Genomic DNA, 7,101 nt, shown 5'->3' on the forward strand with positions numbered 1-7,101 from the left:
GCTGCCTCCCGCTCCCAGTGCCACTGACATGCGTGGGGCTGAGGAGGTTTTCCTCCCTCTAAAGGCAGGACAGATGTCATGGCTGTGTGCGTATGTGCGCAACAAAGTGCTGGCTGCGTGCTTCTCTCCAGAGCCCCGAGAGCCAGCCTCTGGCCTTGTGCAGCTGCAGCTCTGGACTCTGTGTGTGGCTGCCATCAGGCATGGTGGCGAGGGCAGTGGTCAGGGCCCAGCAATGGCAGGCAGGAGGCCTGGGTCTAGAAGACTCGTGTGACCTTGAGCAGGTCATTCTCCTACCCAGGCCTCAGTCTCCACATCGGGCCAGTGGGGATGATAATAATCCCTATTCCCTGGTTGGGGTAAGGATTCAAGGCAGTCAGGGACTTAGAGGTGCTTTACAACATGATGTCTCTCCATGTTAATTAAGATGTTAAAAAGAAACTCTTAAAATCATTTTTTTATTATTTTCTTGCACGTCTTTTAGATTCATTGTTAGGTAGCTTTTTGTTTCTATTATGGTATTTTTTTTTTCTTTTAGAGAGAGAGCATGTGAGTAGGGTGTGGGGGCTAGAGGGGGGAGGTGCAGAGGGAGAGGGTGAGAGAGAATCTTAAGCAGGAGCCCTACATGGGGCTCGAGCTCACAGCCCTGAGATCATGACCTGAGCTGAAAGCAAGAGTCGGACCCTTAATCAAGTGAGCCATGCAGGTGCCCCTCTATTATGGTGATACTTTTAAAAAATGACTTTTCCTGACTCCTTATTACTACTATATAGAAATTAAATCGATTTTTTTTAAGATTTTATTTATTTATTTGAGAGAGAGAATGAGATAGAGAGAGCATGAGAGAGGGGAGGGTCAGAGGGAGAAGCAGACTCACTGCTGAGCAGGGAGCCCGATGCGGGACTCGATCCCGGGACTCCAGGATCATGACCTGAGCCGAAGGCAGTCGCTTAACCAATTGAGCCACCCAGGCTCCCTTAAAATGATTTTTGTATGTTGATTCTGTATCTGGAAAACTTGGTACTTTTAAAAATTAATCAATTATCTGCAAGATGTTTTTGAATGTGCTTTTTGGTGGGTTTTTTGTATGTAGACTAATGGTTCTAAATGAGGTGTATTGCCCCCTATTTAAGAGATTTGGAAATTTATAAGGGTTTTTGTTGTTGTTGTTCTTGTCGTGCCCAAGAAATTACACATTACAATTCATACTATTTTATTTTAAAGTATTTTCTTTTTTTTTAAGATTTTATTTATTTGACAGAAAGAGACAGCGAGAGGGGGAACACAAGCAGGGGGAACGGGAGGGGAGAAGCAGGCCTCCCGCTGAGCAGGGAGCCTGACGCGGAACTCGATCCCAGGACCCTGAGATCATGACCTGAGCCGAAGGCAGACGCTCAACGACTGAGCCACCCAGGCGCCCAGATTTTTTTTTTTTTTTAATCACAATGGCTGGGGCTCCTGGGTGTCTCAGTTGGTTAAGCGGGGGACTCTTGGTATGGGCTCAGGTCATGATCTCAGAATGGTGAGATCCGGCCCCACCACCACTCCCTGCTGAGCGTGGAGTCTGCTTGAGATTCTCTCTCCCTCTCTCTCTCCCCAGCTCGCGCTCTCTCTCTCTGTATCTAAAAAAAAAAAAAAAAGAAAAGAAAGAAAGAGAAACAATCACAAATGGATGTTGAATTTTATCCATTTTTTTCTCCTGCACCAGAGATACTTTTCTTTTGATATGATGCCCCACATTGACAGATCTTCCTTTTCTATCCATACACGGTGATTGCTTTTCTAATGCTAAATAAACCCACCTGGAATTTCTGGGATAAACCCATCCAGATGCTGATACATTTTCCTGTTTTACATATTGTCACGCTCCATCTGCAGGCATTTTATGTAGGATTTCGCAAGCGTGTTTGTGAGGGAGGCAGGCCCCAAATTTTCTCTGCTTATGTGGTCCTTGTCAATTAGCACCTGTCGGGTAACGGTTGTTGGAAGCACCCCCTCCACCCCCGCCGCCCAGATTTTCACCTACCCAGGGATCCGACGCCGGCTTCCCCGCAGAAACCGTGTGCGGGGAGCGCCCCCTGGCGGCCCTGGGGGCGCAAGAGCCTGAGGAGCCGGGCGGGGTGAGGACCAGAGGACAGAACACGAGGTGGCGCCAGGGCTCGGCGGGATGCTGGTCTTTGCCGGCCTGGTGACGAGAGCGGCTCAGCTTCAGAGAAGGGGTGACCAGGACCCAGAGTGACACAGCAGGTTCATAACTACAGAGTTTTAACCCTTCTGAGCTGTGCAGTTCCTGAGTCTTAATCTCTTCACCTATAAAGTGGGGATAATCCATCTGCTTTCAGGGAAATAGGAGGAAGCTGTCAAAGCACAGACGTCAGACTTCCTAGAGAATAAGGAAGGTGTCCTCTCTTGGCCTCAGCATTCTTGTTTTCTTGTCTGTTACAAGCCCTTGATAAATGGCAGCTAGGGAGAAGGGGATTCAGGACTCGTGATAATTGTCCAGCATGAGAGTCTGCATCAGGGAGGTCTGTGTGAAGGAAGAACATACGTTCATTTATTAATTGTAGTTTATTATTTAGTCATTGTTCATTTATTCAACAAATATTTATTGGACACTGGTAGGCAGAATAATGATCCCCAAGAGACGTCTGCACCCTCATCCTTGGATCTTACAAATAGTTTAGGTTACAAGGGAAAAGGGAAGTAAGGTTGCAGGGGGAATGAAGGTTGCTGATGAGTTGACCTTAAGATAGGAAGATAATCCTAGATTATCCAAGTGGATTATCCAAGTGGGCCCAATGTGATCACAAGGGTCCTTAAAAGTAGAAGGAGGAGGAGGAGAGTCAGAATCGCTGGTTTTGAAGATGGAGGAAGCTGAAAGACGCCAGGAAGGGGATTCTCCCCAGAGCTCCAGTAAGGGATATAGTCCTGCTCACACCTTGGGTTTTTTGGTTTGTTTTTTTTTAAGATTTTATTTATTTATTTATTTATTTATTTGACAGAGAGACACACAGCGAGAGAAGGAACACAAGCAGGGGGAGTGGGAGAGGGAGAAGCAGGCTTCCCGCGGAGCAGGGAGCCCGATGCCGGGCTCGATCCCAGGACCCTGGGATCATGACCTGAGCCGAAGGCAGACGCTTAATGACTGAGCCACCCGGGCGCCCTGACGCCTTGCTTTTAACTCCGTGAAGCTTATGTGGGACTTCTCACCTAACCGTAAGAGAATAAATTTGCATGGGTTTAAGCAGCCAGCTTTGTGGTAATTTGTCACAGTTGTGGGAAACTAACACAGTATTTTTCCGGGCGCAAGAGCAGATGTGGAGGGTTCTGGGGAATTCAGAGCTAGAACAAGGTAGAGTGTGAGGAGCCACCATGTTGAGAAGCTCTGAGTCCCAGGACTAGCAGATTGAGAAGGGCTTTTCCAAAGAAGTGACATTTCACCTTGTATCTGAAGATTATATCAAATGAAGCGAGAGCTGGGACGCCTGGGTGGCTCAGTTGGTTAAGCGTCTGCCTTCGGCTCAGGTCATGATCCCAGGGTTCTGGGATCGAGCCCCGCATCGGGCTCCCTGCTCCGCGGGAAGCCTGCTTCTCCCTCTGCCTGTCATTCCCCCTTCTTGTGCTCTTGCCTTGTCAAATAAATAAATAAATTCTTAAAAAAAAAAAAAAAATGAAGCGAGTAGAAAAATGTTTCAGGCAAGGAAACAGCATGGTGGAAGGCCCACGGGCAAGAGAAAGTGCACCGAAGCTCAAGAGGCCCCAGCAGAGTGAGAAATCAAGCAGGAGAAGTCAAAGGAATGCAGGTCAAACCGCCAGTCCCAGAAAGCGTTTGCTTTTTATCCGAGGGCAATGGGGCTAGATTTTGAGAGGGACCAAATTATGACCAGATCTGCCTTTCAGCTGCTGTAGGGTGGAGAGTGGATCCCTAGGTGGCTCTGGCCCACCTGAGAGCTGGTGGTAACCCAGGCCAGACTGGGCCATGGAGAAGAAGATGGACAGATGAGAACTGACTGGAGAGATATTTTGGAGGTCAGATCAATGGAACTTGGTGATGGACCAGATGGGCTGTGAGGGAGAAGGAGAGTTTGAGATGCATCATCACCTCCCACCTTCTGGCGTGAACAAATGGGGGGATGATAGTGCCATTTCCTGTGATGGGAACAATGGGTGAGGGGGCAGGCCTGAGCTGTGCCTGCAGCACATTCGAGCTGAGGTGACCACTGAGGCAGCTGGATACGCATCAGGAGTTGGGTGAAGGTCTGTTGGAGATTCAGGGTAGACTCTGGGTTCTTGCAAAGAGAAAAAGAGGTTTCTCAACCTCAGCACTACTGACATTTTGGGTAGGGCAGTTCTTTGTTTGGAGGTAGGCCTGGAGTGTTGGCCTCCTCTGTAAGGTCAGAGCTGGGTCACAGGCCCACCCATGTGCCAATCTAGGGGAAGGGGAGGGTGAGCACAGGTGAGGCAGGGTTCAGGTGCGCTCCTCATGGTGTCCACAGTCATCTAAGAAAGCCTGGTCACAGGGCCACACCTGCTTGCCACGGAAGCTGGGCAGTGTAGGCTAGGTGTGCGCCCAGCAGGGAGGGGGCAGCAGATTTTGGCGGACAGCTGCAATCTCCTAAATGACGATGGGGGGTGGCGGCGGTTGGAAGACATTTCCCGTGAAGGGATGAGAGCTTGTGTGGAGACTCAGAGGCAGGAGGGAGCCCCGCAAAGCAGGACACTGCCTGTGGTTCTGCCAGGATCGAGTCCGCCAGCGGGGAGGAATGGGCCTTGTCCTGAGGGCAGGGAAGGCGTTTGGTCAGTCTCCTGACTTCCCACCCAGGCTCCTTCCTCCTTGAAGGTGTGTCCTTGTTGTCTCCCACAGCTGGGACCTTGATACTCCTTCCTTCCATCCTCCCTCCCTCCCTCCCTTCTTTCTCTCTCTCTCTCTCTCCCTCTTTCCCTCTCTCTCTCTCTCTCTCTCTCTTTCTTTCAAAGATTTTATTTATTAGTTTGTCAGAGAGAGAGAGAGCACACAGCAGAGGGGGCGGCAGGCAGAGGGAGAAGCAGGCTTCCGCGTGAGCAGGGAGCCCGATGTGGGACTCGATCCTAAGACCCTGGGATCATGATCTGAGCCGAAGGCAGACGCTTAACTGACTGAGCCACCCAGGCGCCCCTTGATACACATTTCTGCCTCACCCTGAAGCTGTTTCGTTTATTTTCCTACTTTGCCAAGATGGCTGACAGCTCCTGGAGGTCAGGGCCACAGCCTGATCCTCAGTCCTGATCACTGACTCCCCAGCCTCCTAACTGATGTCCGTGACAGACTCCAGTCACCCCTGCACACCCTCTAATCATTGTCCCTCAAGGCTACTAATCGGATTCCCCACCCCCAACACGGCTCTGTACACTGACCTCCACGGGCTTTCCAAATACTGTCCAGATTTCCCAACCAGCGTCTTTCACAGTTTCATCACTGACCCCCACGCTGATCCCACCCTGAACCCCCGGCTTGGTTCCCCAAGGCTGACCAACCCTGAGGCCCAGACCCTGGCAAGGAGTCTGTCTGTGACCCCGCGCACCACCCCCCCCCCCCCCCCGCCATAGCGGGAGTAAGTGCTGGTGGGGCAGGTGTGCATGGGCAAGCCTATTGGAAGAGGCCATTAGCTGGGGTCAGTGAGTGTGGAGAGGACCACAGCAGTGGGATGACTGGGAATGACCACATGACCCTGGGTCAGTCACTGTCCTCACTGAGCCTCAGGTTCCCATTTTGCACAGTGGGGATTTTTTTGTGTGTGTGTGTGTGGTTTAGGTTTTATTTCATCATCATCAACTGAACTCTGCCATCCAGCTAGACCTGGGGAGAAGGAACCATGGAGCCCGCAGAACTGCAGTGAGAGCACAGAGATTCTGGGGTATTTCGAGCAGGTGCGGGTGGAGGGGTTCTCTCCCAAGCTATACAAGGAATGGTCTGGTAGTTAAGATAAAACACGAGTCGGATTTCCTAGATCTGTCTACAGTCAGCAATGGTGATCTTCTTGCTGGTCTTGCCGTTCCTGGACCCAAAGGGCTCCATGGCCTCCACGATGTTCATGCCCTCTTTGACCTTGCGGAAGACCATGTGCTTGCCATCCAGCCACTCAGTCTTGGCAGTGCAGATGAAGAACTGGGAACCGTTCGTGTTGGGTCCAGCGTTGGCCATGGACAGGATGCCAGGACCTGTGTGCTTCAGGATGAAATTCTCATCATCAAACTTCTCCCCATAGATGGACTTGCCTCCAGCGCCGTTATGGCGTGTGAAGTCCCGCCCCTCCCCCCCCCCCCCACATAAATCCCGGAATAATCCTGTGAAAGCAGGAACCTTTATAACCAAATCCTTTCTCCCCAGTGCTCAGGGCACGGAAGTTCGCTGCTGTCTTTGGAACTTTGTCTGCAAATAGCTCAAAGGAGACGCGGGCCAAGGGCTCGCCGTCCACGGGGATATCGAAGAACACGGTGGGGTTGACCATGGCTGGGCGGCGAAGGCGGCTCCGGGTCGGTGGTGTCTGCAAGGCGCCACAGTGGGGATTTTGACCTCACAGAGGTGTTGGGGGGTGAGGGAGTGGTGGAGAGAACTGGGTGGGAGGAAGGCTGCCGCCCCCCCCCCCCCCAGGCTCTGACCTGGTTGCTTTCCAGGTCCCCAGTGTGAACTGACTTCTGGGGTAGGGAATCCATCTGCTGACCGTCAGTCCAGCTCCATCTGTACTCACTCTGGAGTGAATGATGACAACGACCACCCGTGTACTGCACCCAACAGGCGACACTGGATCCTGACTCCACCGCCCACACGGACTCAGTGCAGGGGGCGCTCGCAGGCTCCTACAGGGGGCAATGGAGCTGGGTTTGGAGGGTTAAAAGCCATCCCTTGCCCAGTGGGCTTCATTCCTAGCTGCACATTCGGCTCATCTGAGGAACTTAAGAAATACCCAGATGTCTGAGGACACCCCAGGCAGATAGAGTCAGAAACTGTGGAGATGGGGCCAGGACCCAGGCCCTTCCGACCGCCACCCAGGCGATTCCAGTGTGTAGCTGGGGTTCGGGGGCACCGAGCTGGGTGGGATCGAAGGTATCCAGAGCAGGGAGGAT

General features: G+C 51.8%; 1 pseudogene; it reads right to left on the reverse strand.

Moving 5' to 3' along the window:
• Positions 1 to 5,778: 5,778 nt before the first annotated feature.
• On the reverse strand, positions 5,779 to 7,095 carry LOC113915364 (annotated as a pseudogene).
• Positions 7,096 to 7,101: the final 6 nt, after the last annotated feature.

This window comes from Zalophus californianus, chromosome 11, assembly GCF_009762305.2.
Source record: "Zalophus californianus isolate mZalCal1 chromosome 11, mZalCal1.pri.v2, whole genome shotgun sequence".
In the NCBI taxonomy this organism is placed as follows: domain Eukaryota; kingdom Metazoa; phylum Chordata; class Mammalia; order Carnivora; family Otariidae; genus Zalophus; species Zalophus californianus.